Source organism: Phocoena phocoena, chromosome 18, assembly GCF_963924675.1.
Source record: "Phocoena phocoena chromosome 18, mPhoPho1.1, whole genome shotgun sequence".
In the NCBI taxonomy this organism is placed as follows: Eukaryota; Metazoa; Chordata; class Mammalia; order Artiodactyla; family Phocoenidae; genus Phocoena; species Phocoena phocoena.
This window is the reverse complement of record NC_089236.1, coordinates 61,616,089-61,631,857: the sequence shown is the minus strand read 5'-3', so window position 1 is coordinate 61,631,857 and position 15,769 is coordinate 61,616,089.

The window sequence follows — 15,769 nt, the reverse complement described above, 5'->3', positions numbered from 1 at the left end:
GGGCATTTTATTTGTTTTCACTTTACTCAGCATCAGTGTTCTTGAAACATGTTTGCCAGTGAGCATGACAGTGGATTATCTATCAATTTCATTGGTATCTTCCTACTCAAACTTTTTCATGTTACTTTAATCAAACTAATTCATCAACCAACTTTCCTCTGATGTTCCCAGAGATCTGTATCTGTATATATGAGCATTACATCTTTTCGGACTGATTTTTCCCCATGTTCAGTATAAGTATTATAACCTCTGTTGGGTTTGATCTAGCTAAATTCTGTATCTTAAATTTAATTTTCAGTTATTTCTAGGAGAACTGAGATTTCACACTGATCACTGCTGAGAGTGAAATGAGAGTAAAGAAAATTCCTAAAGAATTATTATGATATGATATATTCATAGACTTTATTGAATACTGAAAGTCTTACATTAAATTTTATTTTATTGTGATTTATAGAAATACTTGCACCTTTAATGAAGTGTAGCCACAATTCAGGATTTATCAGTTTCATGTGGCAGTTAAATCTATATGTGGCGGGTGGGAGTGTGTTAATGGTCTCCTAAATCAATAGTCGCAACATCCTGCCTAAAAGAGCAGGAAAAATGTTAGGGAAACCATCTAGATTTCAGGTAGTAAGGGCAGGTTGTATTTGGGAAACAGAGTACAATATAACAGAGGACCCAATATGAAAATATTCAACATCAAGGAATCTGATGCAAGACAGTGGTGTCCAATCCGGCAAGTAAAACATAAGATATATTATTATAAGTGCAGAAAAACTGTTATTTGTCATTCATTTTGTCTTCCCACAGATAACTACAAGTTAGTATTTGGGAATGAACTTCAATTTCTAGAGAATGAATTGGAGAAAGCAAGATAGGAAACAAGTTCTGGGAAAAGACTGGGGAACTGGACAGGTTACTAGAATCAGAATGGAGAATCAGGACACCACTGTGGACCAGGGCATGTGGGAGAGATTTACTCATTGTTACTTAAGTGAAAGTGCTTGGTCAACACAACGCATGTATTAAATTAATTAGGGAATCAGTAGTTTGAATTGGCCTTTCTCACACTGTTTCAGAGATTTGACAAGGGCACTATCGGGTCCAACTACAGAACACTGTAGTTACTGTCAGGATGTGGCATTGTTAGTGAACTGAACGAAGAATTTTGCTCAAGAACAATCCCTGTTCATAGCGTGAATGTTCAGTAGTTATTGTAAATTGGATTACCCAACTTCTCTCCATTCTGAAAATGATGAAAATGGGTCCTTTGACTTCTAAAGCCTTGATGAGGAGTAGTCTATAACCTATTGGAAAGGAATTGAGATCTGCTCTATTATTAAAAAAATGATAAAAATATTTCTTACTAGCAAAGGCCAAAACACTAGGGGAAGAGCATAGTGGTGGTTTATTACCTAAAAACAGGATATATAACTTGAGCGAAATTTTGTGGAAGTGCTTGAAGGTAATGCAAATGATTATCTGGCTTAGAAAAGACATTCTTAATAATAGTGGGTATTTCTACATGAAAAACAATCCATTCTCAGATGCTTTTGAGTCATTTCATGCATTCTATAGGCAACTTGTACTTTCTAGACTTTATAAGAATCAGTCATTTCTACTTAATGTTTTTCTGCATAATCTGACTTGGTTGAAAAAGATAAATTCATAGAAGTGAAAAGTGTTACAGTGAAAATGTCCCTGAAAAAATAGTTTTCCCATGCCTTTATACTGTCGCATACCACTGAGCCTTCAAAAAAAATTATAATAGAAGAGGGAAAAATGTTTAAGTGATATGCTGAAGGAATTGTGAATTCATATGTAGAAGAGTTAGGTCTGAAATTCACACACCTTGATATTCTGTGCAGTGTCTAGTGTTCTCATTGATATGGTCTTTGATTTCCTACCTTTTGTTAGTAATATTAGAATAATGAAATGTTTACAAAATTTCTGGAGTATCTAAAATAGCAATGATGTTTCTTTTAAAGTTATATTTCAATAATTCCTGAAAGTAATATTTGAAATGACATCAATAGAGACATAAATGATATGGTCCTCTTTAATTCCTTTATCATAATAGAAATACTAAAATACTGCCACTCTAAAATAGTGCCACTGTAAGTTAAATGTTATTTTTTCTTGTATTTAAAAGTATATGAAATATTTTTCCATAAACTGAGCACAAATTAGTGAACACTCTCCAAGATGGCCCTCACTTCTGCCATTAATAGCAAGTTTGGGGGTTCCTAATATCACCCTCATTTTTGGTAATTTTTTAGAAGGGCTCACAGAACTCACTGAAAGCTATTATGTTTATGGTTACAATTTACTACAGTGAAAATACACAGATCAAAATCAGTCAAGGGAAGAGATACATGTGGAGGAGGATTCCAAAAGTGCAACATTCAGTTTTGCTCTTTCCATAGAGTTGTGGACAACATTAACTCCTCTTAGCAATGATGCATGGCCATATGCACAGAGCACTGCCAACCAGGGAAGTCCTCTCAAGCCTTGGTGTCCTGAGTCTTTATTGGGTTCTCTCAGGTAGACATGGTGGACAGCCCACAAGACTGACCCTGGCCCCCAGCCCCTCTGGAGTTACTGAGCTGATACTTTGTCCCTCAAATCCTCCCACCATAAATCACATTGTTAGATTAGCTGGCATGGCCCAAGGATCCTGGCAAACAAAGACACTTTTATTAGGCAGGACATTCCAAGGCCATAGAGTTTACGTCTCAGGAACCAAGGGCAAAGGTCAGACTTCTCTTTGGGCAAGGTTAAATTATTTACTACACACTGAAAAATGTGAGGTTTTTTTGTTTTTTTCTCTTACATGAAAAATCACTTATGGGCTTCCCTGGTGGAGCAGTGGTTGACAGTCTGCCTGCCGATGCAGGGGACACAGGTTCGTGCCCCGGTCTGGGAAGATCCCACATGCCGCGGAGCAGCTGGGCCCGTGAGCCATGGCCGCTGAGCCTGGGCATCCGGAGCCTGTGCTCCGCAACGGGAGAAGCCACAACGGTGAGAGGCCCGCGCACCGCAAAAAAAAAAAAAAAAAAAATCACTTATAAGCTTTTTTAAAATTAGGAGAAAATAGATACCTGAAAATGCTAGAATAGACACATGATCAGGGATAAACATATCAGTTATCAAAATGAATTTTGTAGCTTTAATTAGCTGACTGGGCACAGGTATTTTTCTGGTCTCTTGTATTGTTATAACAGAAAATTAAGGATCCTCAAAGAAAGAAAGGCGTGAACAGCATCAAAGCCTACTGCAAAATTGAAAAACAAAAACCTAGAATTAAGCTCCTGAAGAATTACAGTGGATGCAGGCAACTGACAGAAAAATAAAATAATAAACTAAATACTTAGGATGTTTATGCCATTAACCACCCACCACCTCATTGTTTTACCCACTTCTTGGAAACTCTTCTCAACTCCATACATTATTTTACAAAGTTAACTCTTCTTCAAGTTAAAAATAAAATTGCTACAAGGAAGCCCTGTCTGATCCTTAAATATTCAGGTAATTTTATTACAACACATACACACATACAAACACACTGTCCTGGAATATATATTAATTAACATACATATATACGCATACGTGTGTGTGTATACACACATACATACACACAGATATGTATATATGTGTTTATACATGCATATGCATATACACACAGATAGTATATATATACATACATATACACATGTATACATGCACACTAGAGAGATGTATATATGTGTATATATGTGCCTGTCATCTCTCACTAACACTGTGCTTTAGCTTTTTAGTCCTTATTGCAAACTGCAGTTGAATATTACTGATGTAATTGTTTCTTCAGGTAAAATCCTCAGGGGCAGAACTATAGTAATCTTGATCATTTTCTTCCTGGCAAGTAGCACAGTGGCTGGTCAATGATGAGCTTCGAATTAGTATTTGTTAAAGGTAATATTTGTTGAAAGAATAAATACATATTATATATTAAAGTGGTAAAAGGTAATGGTAAATCACTTAAGAACCTAGAAAACTGATACCTAGATTTACAGTATGTAAACTGTAAGTCAAATATCAGAGAGGACAATTATGAACTCTTTCAAGAAGATCAGTAATCAGGGGGTTTCCCTGATGGCGCAGTGGTTGAGAGTCCGCCTGCCGATGCAGGGCACACGGGTTCTTGTCCCGGTCCGGGAAGATCCCACATGCCGCGGAGTGGCTGGGCCCGTGAGCCATGGCCACTGGGCCTGTGCGTCCAGAGTCTGTGCTCCGCAACAGGAGAGGCCGCAACAGTGAGAGGCCCGCGTACCGCAAAAAAAAAAAAGATCAGTAATCAGACAAGAGAAAATTCAGATAAAATGTCATTGGATGTAGGCATTTTGAGCTTATAAGCAATCTCTAAAATTGCAGCAATTGTAGTTAGAAAGATATTGTTGTGGAAGTATAATCACTAAAGCCAACATGTAATAAATAAGCTACTGTCAGCACCAAAGTCAGCCTTCAATATTGGCTTTGTGGTGCTGGAGCTGGGATCTTGGATACCTCTAATTAGGGTTTGCGAACAATGAGTGCTCGAAGGAGGTTCTGTGGATGGAAGAGAAAGAAAGGATTTGTCCTGCCTGGATTCTAATTGGGGGATTCTTCTCGGCTTCCAGTTCACATGAGCATCACCCCAATACAGCCTGTTCACCCCTGCAGCAAGTATTTCGTTTTGTAGCAGCAGCTGAATCCAGTTACCAGTTTTCCCAAAATGTGCCATACCAGCTTTGTAGCTGGTATGCAACAAACAACTAAGCAGAGCCCCCTCCCACAGGGCCCTCCTCCAAGCTCAGGTCCAGCAACACCAGCGGAACAGCTACTCCAACCTCAGAGGTCTTAAATTTCATCTCTGCAGACAAACTCTTCAAGTTTTTAAGTTTTAATAACTCCAACATCTTTCCTTGGTTCCCCTAGCCCTAGGGGTGATAGTTACTTTCTACAGCTGCTACGTCCACACTACCTTGGAGTTTTCTGTCTACCTTTTTTAGCTTTATACCTAGGTAAAAATTTCTACATCAAGTTCTCTCAGTTACAGTAACTGGGTAACTTCAGTTCTTTGATGGAACTCTGATAGAGGGGGAGTATGTATTGAGGAAATAAGTAGAGACTGAATATAGTTTGATAGAAGTGACTTGACAATAAGGAGAAGAGAGACAGGCTTGACTTAAAATAATTGATGTAAGGCATAGGGAAGATCTGAGGATGTATGGGGACAGAAAGGAAATGCTAGTGGAATGAGAAAGCTTGAGAACTGATGAGGGGGAATGAATGAGGCTGGGGGAATTAATGAGGCTGAAGGCCCCAGAGGCAATAGAAGTCATTTAGTTTAATAGATAAAAAAATGTCATTAGTCTGAAAACAGAGGAAAGTGACATGTTCCTTATAAGCAGGAAAAAAAAAAAAACCTCAGGTAAAAAGCAGTTTAATGTTATAGGAAAGTTTTCAAGGGAGAAAGAAAAACACAGGGATAAAAGAGAGAGAGAGATTGAGAAATTTAATTCTCATTAAACGAGGTGGTGGACATCTGCCAAAATTAATAAAACAAAGGAATCTGAAAGAGAAGTAAACATTTGGATAGCCAGGTGTGGTCATCAACAGCCAAAATTATAATAGTTTAAATTATATTAGCCAGGAAACTTTCAGTTTCAAGTAAAAGAGACCCAATTTGATCAAAAACAATGATAAAACAATAAACTTATTGGTTGAATGTTAGAGTAGCTTTTAAGTTAAAGGGAAAGTCTTGGGAACTTATGATCTAGGGAAACTCACAGGTCGACAAGGGTTAGAACAGCAACACAGACACCATTATTCTTATTTTCTATGTCATTTATTTATGCTTCTCTATGACTCCTGGCTCCATTTACTCTATCTCTGTGATAAGCTTTGCTCATCCAGCAGGAAACATGGCCACAGGAAGCTCCAAGGTCATATGTCTCTTTTCCAGATATAAAAGAGACAACTATTTCAATGTAAGAAACCCAAGTAAAAGATGTCAGGTAGCCTGCCTGACTGAGATATATGACCTTCAGCAATCACTCTGCCTTGAGATTAGGTTGAGTGATAGCTCAGTTTGGGTCAATGGCCCATGATGTGGAAAGGTAGGAAAATTGCAATTCCCACTCAAAACATCCATTGATGGTGTACTAGTTTCTAATGGTTGTGAAACAAATGACCACAAACTTGGTCCTTAAAACAACACAAATTCATTATCTCATAGTCTTTGTAGCTCAGAAGTTCAGGTACTGTCTAGCTAGGTTATCTGCACAGGATCTTATCACTGACAGCAAAGTACCAGCTAAGCCTCAATGCTCCACTGGAGCTCAGGGTCTTCCCCTAATCTCTGTTTGTGCTTGTTTGTCTTCAAGAATCCAGTTCCTTGTAGGTGTAGGAATGAAATTCCTGTTTTCTTGCTGGCTGTCAGCTGTGGGCCACTCTCCACTTCTAGAGGCCACCATTAGGTCCTAGATATGTGGCCTCTCCCATAGGCAGTTTACAATATGGTTGTTTGATTGCTTCTAGGCTAGCAGAATAACTCAACAATGCTTTACCTTCTTTTCAAGAGCTCACAGAGTAACTTAGGCATATTTAGGAGAGTCTTTCATTTGATTAACTTAAAGTCAACTGAGTAGGGATCTTGATTAAATCTAAAAAACCTTTTTCCATATTCTATTGATTAATCATGAAAAATAGTCCATCATTTTCTGTGGTGCCACCCACATTGAAGAGGAGGATATACAGAACACATACATCAGGGGGTGGGAACCCTGGGGGCCATCTTCGAATTCTGCCTACTAGAGTCCAACTCCTGGCCTCCAATGATTCATGTCACTCCCACAAGCAAATTCATTCACCCCCATTCATATTCATTCACTCCCACTCCCAACACCCCCAAAGAGTCTCATCCTATTATAATATAAGTTGAAAGTCTAAACTCTCATCATCTAAATCATCTAAATCAGGTGTGGATGAGGCATCTACATGTAATTCATTAAGTACAGCTGCTAGGCACAAGCCCTCGCCATCTGTGGGCATGTGAAACTAAAGAGACAGATTATATGTTCTCAACGATCCTAATGTACAATAGCAGGACAGACATAGATTAACAGTTACACACATTCTGGTTCCAAAAAGTGGGAAAAGGAAAGTAAGAAGGACTATTGGTACGAGTCAGTTGTGAAATCCAGCCAGGAAAACCCAACAGTGTCATCATTAGGTTCAAAGGCATGGGAGTAATTATCCATAGCCTTTGCTGTAGGTCTCTGAGCTCTTGACTCCACTTTTCCTTCCTTTTTCATGGAAGGCAGCATGTGTTTGAGGCTTAGTTCTACTTGTGTTCTTCTCCTTAGAAACTTGGGAGTCCAACAGCTTATTTTTTAAAACTGAGATATAACTGACATATAACATTACGTTAGTTTAAGGTGTACAACTTATTGATTTGATACCTTACATACTGCAATATGATTACCACCATAGTGTTATCTAACACCTCTATCACATCACATTATTGGTGTTTTGTGGTAAGAAAAATTAAGATCTAATATCTTAACACCTTTGAAGTTTATAATATGGTTTTGTTGAATACAATCACTATACTGTGCATTCGATCTCCAGAACTTATCTACTAGTTGCAAGTTTGTACTCTTAAACAATATAACTCAATAACAAAAAACAAACAAACAATCCAATTTAAAATAAATGGGCAGAGGAACTGAATAGTCATTTTTCCACAGAAGACATCTATGTGGCCAACAGATGCATGGAAAGATGCTCAACAGCATTAATCACCAAGGAAATGAAAATCAAAACTACAATAAGACATTACCTCACACCTGTTAGAATGGCTATCATCAAGAAGGCAAGAAATCACAACTGTTGGAAAGGATGTGGAGAAAACGGGAACCCTTATGCACTGCTGGTAGAAATGCAAATTGGTGCAAACACTGGAAAACAGTATGCAAAAATTAAAAATAAAACTACCATATGGTCAAACTTCTGGGTATATATGCAAAGGGAATGCAAACAAGATATTGAAAAGATATCTGAATATATTACAGCATTATTCACCATAGGCAAGATATGGGAACAACACAAGTGTCCATCAAAAAATAAATAAAGACAATGTGGTATATATAGATACAATGGAATATTATTCAGCCAAAAACTTACTTTAATTTCATCTTTATTCTGTCCCTTCAGTCTAAGCTGGTATTTCTGCTAGAACAATTTTTCTCAAAAGCTTTCTGGATCTTGTATGAATTTCACCAGGTTTTGCTCCATTAGTCAGAGGCATACTTATGAGACTTTCTGAGATAATCTCTTCTCTATCTTTGCTTTTAGTGGATGGTTGAGGTACAACACCCTTAAGCTTCCTAGAGAACCTCTAGTTTGATTGAGAGGATTTGTAAAGCACATCCTTAATCTCTTGAAAAGTCCTTTTATGTTATTGAATACTTTGAGTTTTGGTCCTTCTGAGATGTTAGCAAAAGGTTATATAGTGACACATCAGCTTTTTCTCTATGGCGAATTTCTAGTAGCCATTTCTGAATTTTAGAATCTTCTGCCATTCAAAGAAATTAGAAGTTTCAAAATCATACATCCCTGGCTCCTTTTTAACAGCTCTTGCCTCAATTTATATCTCCTCTCATGCATTTTATTCTAAGTAGCAAGAAGAAACCAAATAGCACCACTGACACTTTGGTTAGAAATTTCTTTTTCTAAAACCAAAAATTATAATTTATTTTTTAATACTTAATGTATTTATTTTCTGATCTTGATGGAAATTTATCTTTTTTTCAGTTTTACTGAGATATAATTGATATACAGCACTAAGTTTAAGGTATACAGCATACTGATTAGACTTACATATACTGTAAACTGATTACAACAGTAAGTTTAATTAACATCAATCATCTCATATAGATACAAAAAAAGGAAAAAAAATTTCCTTACCATGAGAACTCTTAGGATTTACTCTCTTAACAACTTCCAAATATCCCTTACAGCTGCCTTAACTATAGTCATCATGTTTTACATTACATCCCTAGTAGAATCTCTTTATCTACCTTAGTTCATCACTTCAAAATTCTTCTTTCAACATGAGCGCAGTTTTGCTAAGTTCTCTGCCACTACATGATAAGGATACCCCTTCTTCCAAATTCCAATAACATGTTTTTGACTTCAATTTGAGCCTTCTCAGGCAGCATCCTTAGAGCACCAATTTCTACTAGTAGTCTGTTCAAGCAATATAGGCTCTCTCTCTTATGCTCATCAAAATTATTCTACTCCCCACCTATTGTCTGATTCCAAAGCTGCTCCCAAATTTTAAGTGTTTGTATTAGCAGCACCCCACTTCCAAAATACCAACATTTGTATTAGTTTTATTTCAATGTTAAAACAAATTACCACAAATTTATCAGCTTAAATGAACACAAAATTATTGTCCCAGTATCTGTAGATCAGAAGTTCCAAGAATAACATAATTGGGTTGTCTTTTTAGGACCTCATGAAACAGAAATCAAAGTGCCAGATGGGGTACTTTTCTCATCTGGAACTTTGGGTCCTCATCAAATTTCATTCAGATGAATGGCAGAATTCAGTTCCTTGTGGCACTAGCACTGAGATCCCTATCTTGCTAGCTTTTGGCTCCTAGAGGATTCTAGAGGCTTCCTTCAGATCTTAGCCTTGGGGCCTCCTCCATAGGTAGTTTACAACATACATGGTTATTTGCTTTCTTTCAGGCCTACAGGAGATCTTTTCAATGATACGTCATCGTCATCTTCGTCGTTTAAAGATCTCACCTGGGTAGGTCAGGGCTGCCCTCAAAGTCAATGGCTTAGTGACCTAATTATGTAAGTGATATCCCATTATACTCACTGCTCTCGCCCACACTGAAGGGGAGGGAATTATTAGAATGGGAATATTGGGGGCCTTCTTAGAACTCTTCCTACCCAGATGGACACAGAAGCAATTATTCACACCCTCCCTTCCAAGGGCATTACTGCTTCCTTAAGTGGGGATTTTACTGTAAAGTCAATATTATTGGTATCTATTAAATGTCTGTTCTTTACCCCAGTCATTTTCAACTAAACAAATGGCCCTATCCAGTTTATTGGTCCACACCAAAAAAAGTCACTCTCAATACCTCTCTTTTTCTCACATCCACTATGTCATATGTTAACAGGCCCTGTCTTCAACTCCTAATCCAAACAGCAGCAGCATCCCTCATGGCACTTGCAGTAGCAGGAAGGTCTACTGCTTCTACTACGGACTCCTTACAATCTACTCTTCATACTGTAGCCAGTATTATCTCCTGAAACCACTCCCATGTATATTAAAATATAATCAGATCATGTAAATAAAAGAAATTAAATTTTTTAATTAAACATTTTCAATTACTATCAGTTGAACTCAGAATAAAGTCCAAACTATGTATCATGTTCCACAAGTCAGTATATGGTCTAATCCCTGTCTACATAATCTCCAATGTCGTCTCTTATTACTCTCCCCACCCAATTCATTCACCCATTTCCAGTCACATTTTTCATTTCTGCATTAGGATATTTTTTCTTTCAGTTTTTCTTTTTTTTTTTTTTTTGCGTTATGCGGGCCTCTCACTGTTGTGGCCTCTCCCATTGTGGAGCACAGGCTCCGGACGCGCAGGCTCAGTGGCCATGGCTCATGGGCCCAGCTGCTCCGCGGCATGTGGGATCTTCCTGGACCGGGGCACGAACCCGTGGCCCCTGCATCGGCAGGCGGACCCTCAACCACTGCGCCACCAGAGAAGCCCTTTTTTTAAGGTATAATTGACCTACAACAATATGCTAGCTCCTGGCACACACCATAGTGCTTTAATATTCTACACAGTTCAAAATGATCACCATGATAAGCTAATTGTCATTTGTCACCAAATATATTACATCATTATTAACTATATTCCCTACACTGTACATTTCATGCCTGTGACTTTTTTTTTTTTTGGTAACAAAGTTTGGAAGTCTTAATCTCCTTCACCTGTTTCTCTCTTCTCCCCTGCCCCCTCCCTGTGGCAACCATCTGATTGTTTTCTGTATCTATGACTGCTTCTGTTTAGTTATGTTTATTCGTTTGTTTTGTTTTTTTAGATTCTACATATAAGTGAAATTATACAGTATTTGTTTTTCTCTGACTTACTTCACTTAGCTTAATACCCTCTAGGTCCATCTATGTTGTTGCAAATGGCAAGATTTCATTTTTTAAGGCTAAGTGATATTCATATATATATCACATCTTATTTATCCATTCATCTATTGATGAGCACTTTGGTTGCTTCCATATGTTGGCTATTGTAAATAATGCCGCAATGATACAGGGGTGCATATTTTTCTTTTCATATAAAAACTCACCACCTTGATACTGGCATGACTTTTTTTTTAAATCATTCTAGTGTGTTCTCTGACCATTCTACCTAAATTGCAAACTCTCATTTACACTCTTTCTGATACAAGTAACTAGCATTTATTTTGTCTTGTCTCTTTCTGAAAAAAATAATTCTTCTCTATATGTCCCTAACTTCTACTCTCACTTTCAATGTTACCTCTATTACCACAGAGGGCTCAGTTCATCCCTGCACCTGGTGTCTCACCCTATCTCAAGGAGCCAATGTTTGCTTCAGCTCTGGCTCTCAAGATTTCAGTCCACACTGAGACTCTGCCCCTCTCATGAGTTGAACTATTCAGTCCTCTTTGAGGGGAAGCGGGTAATGATGGAAGCAGTGCAATGGTAATGCTAAGATAAACCTCAGGAAAAATTAGATAATGAAATGTTAACACAACTTTTTGTCTAATATGTAAACTATGCCTCAGACATGTTATATGAAAGTTGTTTGTCTCTGTTATTTCTATGATTTTTGTGACCCAGAATTAGTTTTACTTTTAGCTTGTCACATTGTTAAACTTCATTTCATTTGGGGGATTATGCTGCATATATTTAAATGCACATATTTTATTTACATTGCTAAAATTACTTTTAGCAACCTGAGGTAGTTTCAAAATTTATATAAGTAAATGTTTACCCTTAAATAAAGTAAAAATGCTTACAAACTTTTTAAGGTAAATGTATTCAAAGGGATTAAGAAAAGTAATTTACACTTATTTAAATACACATTGCAAGATAAGTTTTTATTCAAATGGAGAAGCACTCTAATAAAATACTTGATCAATATTCCATAAACCATTATGTTACTTACAGATTCTTATGATGAATTTCTTTAAATGCAGTAGGAATTTGTCGGTATGTGTGGAAGTATGTGTACATAAAAGCATAAATGTAGATCACAGAGGTTTAAAACACAATCTGATTTCAAGTCTTGTTTTTGAATACAAGTCACAGAGTGTACCAGCTATGTAGCTCTTAAAAAGTTACTTTTCCTTTTTAGACTTCAGTTTTCTCATCTGTTAGACAGAAATAATAATGTCTAAAACAGAATTTTGTGGAGATTAGACTTATGTGATGTCCTTTACTAGCACTGTTCACATAGTAAATTCATAGTAAGCATATAATCAGGCATATAATTATAACAGAGTAATGGTTTGGAAGCAGTTAGTTTTCTATTGATGTCACAACAAATTATCACACATTTAGCATCTTAAAACAACACAAGTTTACTATCTTGTAGTTCTCTATGTCAGAAGCCTAACGGGTTTCTCTAGGCTAAAATACATATGTTGGGAAGATAGAGTTACTTCCTAGAGGCTCTAGGAGAGAATCTATTTCCTTACTTATTTGAGTTGTTGACAGAATTCAGTTCACTGAGGCTGTAGGATGGAGGGCCCCATTTCCCTCTCAGTTGAGTTTTGCTCTCTGCTTCTAGAAGCTGCCTATATTTCTTGGTTCATGGCCCTTTCCTCTATTCCCCTTTCAATCTCTTCTACCTCTTCTTCTGCCACATTTCTTTGACCCACTCTTCTGCCTTCCTCTAACACTTGTAAAGGCCCACATGATTACATTGGGTCCGCCTAGATAATCCAGAATATTTTGCATGTTTTAAGGTCTTTAAACTTGATTCCATTTGTAAGGTCTTTTTTTTTTTTTTCATTTATATTAACACATTCTCAGTTTCTAGGGATTAGAATGTAGAGATCTTTAGGTGGGCATTATTCTGCCTGTCATAGTCAACATTCTTTAAGAATGCTGCAAAGGTGTTTTATACAGAATCTGACTTAAAATATCAGTTTAAAATATTTTCCAACTTTCCATATCTCTAATAACTAACTTTGTACTCAGTTATAGAATCATGTACACACAAGCATCACTGGAGATTGACTACATTAATACTAAGCAATGAACAATATATATTTTAGTATCAGAATTAAAATACATATTAGAAGTTTCAAACACACATATATTCACATCCATCCATCCATGCTTAAAATTAATATACAGATCTAAGTACAAGATGATTTTTAACTCTTTCAGCCTCATCTGGGAATCAATGTTTCTCTTCTTGAGGGATGTGAGCAAGGGTAACTTCACAATTCTATTTGCATCTGATATTTATTGTTCTCTTTTGTTTCTTGGTTCTAAATTTTGACATGTTTATTTGTCTCAAATCAGTCTCCATCAGTAATCATTTTCTTTTTACAGCAAATGTTTTACCAAGCTTTCTCAATGTATTTGCCTATACTTATAAGAAGTTCAGGTGCTGGCTATAGGTTCTTCATCATCTGATTTTCTAGAGCTCTGACTATATCCCCCCTTTTTTCCCCTATTATCTGATGCACAATATCATCTTATCTGGAAACTGAAAGGGGGATATTTCTTTCTCTCAGTTTTGATAAAACTGTGCCTGTCACAACTGCCTTTGACCTCAAAGGAAAAATTTCATCTTTCTACTCCAATGCCAAGAGGGGAGTTATAAAGATTGACCTAGTTTTAGGGGAAAGAAAACAACATCTAGGCTAAGTCATACCTGGAAAGTATTTCACAAAGTGCAGAAAACATTTATTCTATCTATGTATAACTGTTTTGTCCCAGAATTTAACACTCCTGCTGACTGCAGCCATCTGGGTGTTGCAGTTTCACTGTCCTATGTGCACTTCTGTATTCTGCTGTCCTTCATGGTTGTAGATTTTTACAAATGTAATCCTGGCCTAGAGAAGCATGCCCTACCTAGCAGCTTTCAACAGCTAATGATTATAGGGAGAAATAAATAACATGAGCTAAATGCTTTTTTAAATGACTCTTCACTATTTATACACTCTATTTTATTGCTATGGAGTGGATAAATTCAACTAAAACATTAATTTAGTACTTACTCATCTCAGCTTCTTATGGGCCTGTGATTTAACTCAGAACTTATTTTTTTCTTCATTTCTTTTGTAAGTTCCAAAATTGATATAAGCATTTAAAAATTAAAGAACAGTGTTGAAAAACTTCTCCTAATCCCTAATCCTATTTCTTGGAAATCATGATATTTGATAATTTCTGTTATTTATTCTTCTGGTAATCACCTTTTTAATTGTAAGTAGTATGTTTACAATTTCCTATCTATCAACATCAAGCCTATCTTTTTACACTCTACTACAAGAGATGAGATAGGTAGCTGACCTGCATAATCTTCTCTTCCCACTTGCCCATTACTTCCAATCTTTGTTAGATTTATTTTTATTGTTTTTCCTTTTTATCACTCTTATAAATCGGAATACTGTGTTACAATGTAATCTGAACCATCAAGTTTACATAGTATATTTTTACTTCTCTTTATATGAAATGCTACAACTAGCACTGCTGTATCTCTCCAACCTCTCCGCCCCTCTTCCTCTCAGCTCCTGAATGACATCATTTCTTTCACAATGTCAGTATTTATAACATTTACATTTCATTACATGGCTATAATTCTTTCATACTCTGTCTTTGATTCTGAAAAACAAAAGCTCATAAACACTTTTTATTACAATGTAGTGATGTAAATATTACCTGCTGAATAACAGTATTATTGGACTTACAGAGGACACAAAATCAGCTTTCTCTAAAACTTACTCGTTCTAAGGAGATTAGTTTAATCACTTTTTAAATATTGTATTAACTGCATAAAGCCAGGTAACCTTTTAATTTCCTTCACATCTAGACCACAAGTTATATTGCTGAATTTTTTCCATAACATTTTTCATTTCTATTGTTGACTGAAGCATGTAAGACTTTCTTCACCACATCTCCGAGATCAAGTTGTTTTGTTCTACTAATTATTAAATAGTGAATTTTAGATTGATTGCACTCTAAATCTGTTGTAAAAGGTCATCCAAAGATTTGTTTTTAAGACACTGCTGGATGAGATATGTAGTATCTTCATTGTAAATTGTAAAGAAAAACCCAAACAAACAAAAACCACTCTTCATAGATTTGTTGGGCTGTGTTTACTTATTTTTCAATTTCGGTTGTTAATTTGTTGTCTTTTTCCTCCCTGGAGAATTAGGCTTGAGATCACAAAGGACCAGAAGATGGGTGGGATGGTGTCTGTCATTACAACACTGAATGAGAAACACTATTTTATATTCTAGAATTGGTCCGTAAACAAAAACCCCAGCTGCCCAAGGAGAGCTACTGGGGAGAAGTGTACCAGGGTACTGAACAGACTGTTTTTAGAAGAGAGCTCCCTGTCTAATTTCCAGACTGGCGTAGAAACTGAGCCCCTTAGCGGTGGTGAAATCTCTTTGTATCTACCTTTATGTATAGAAAACGACAAATGTTTCAAATG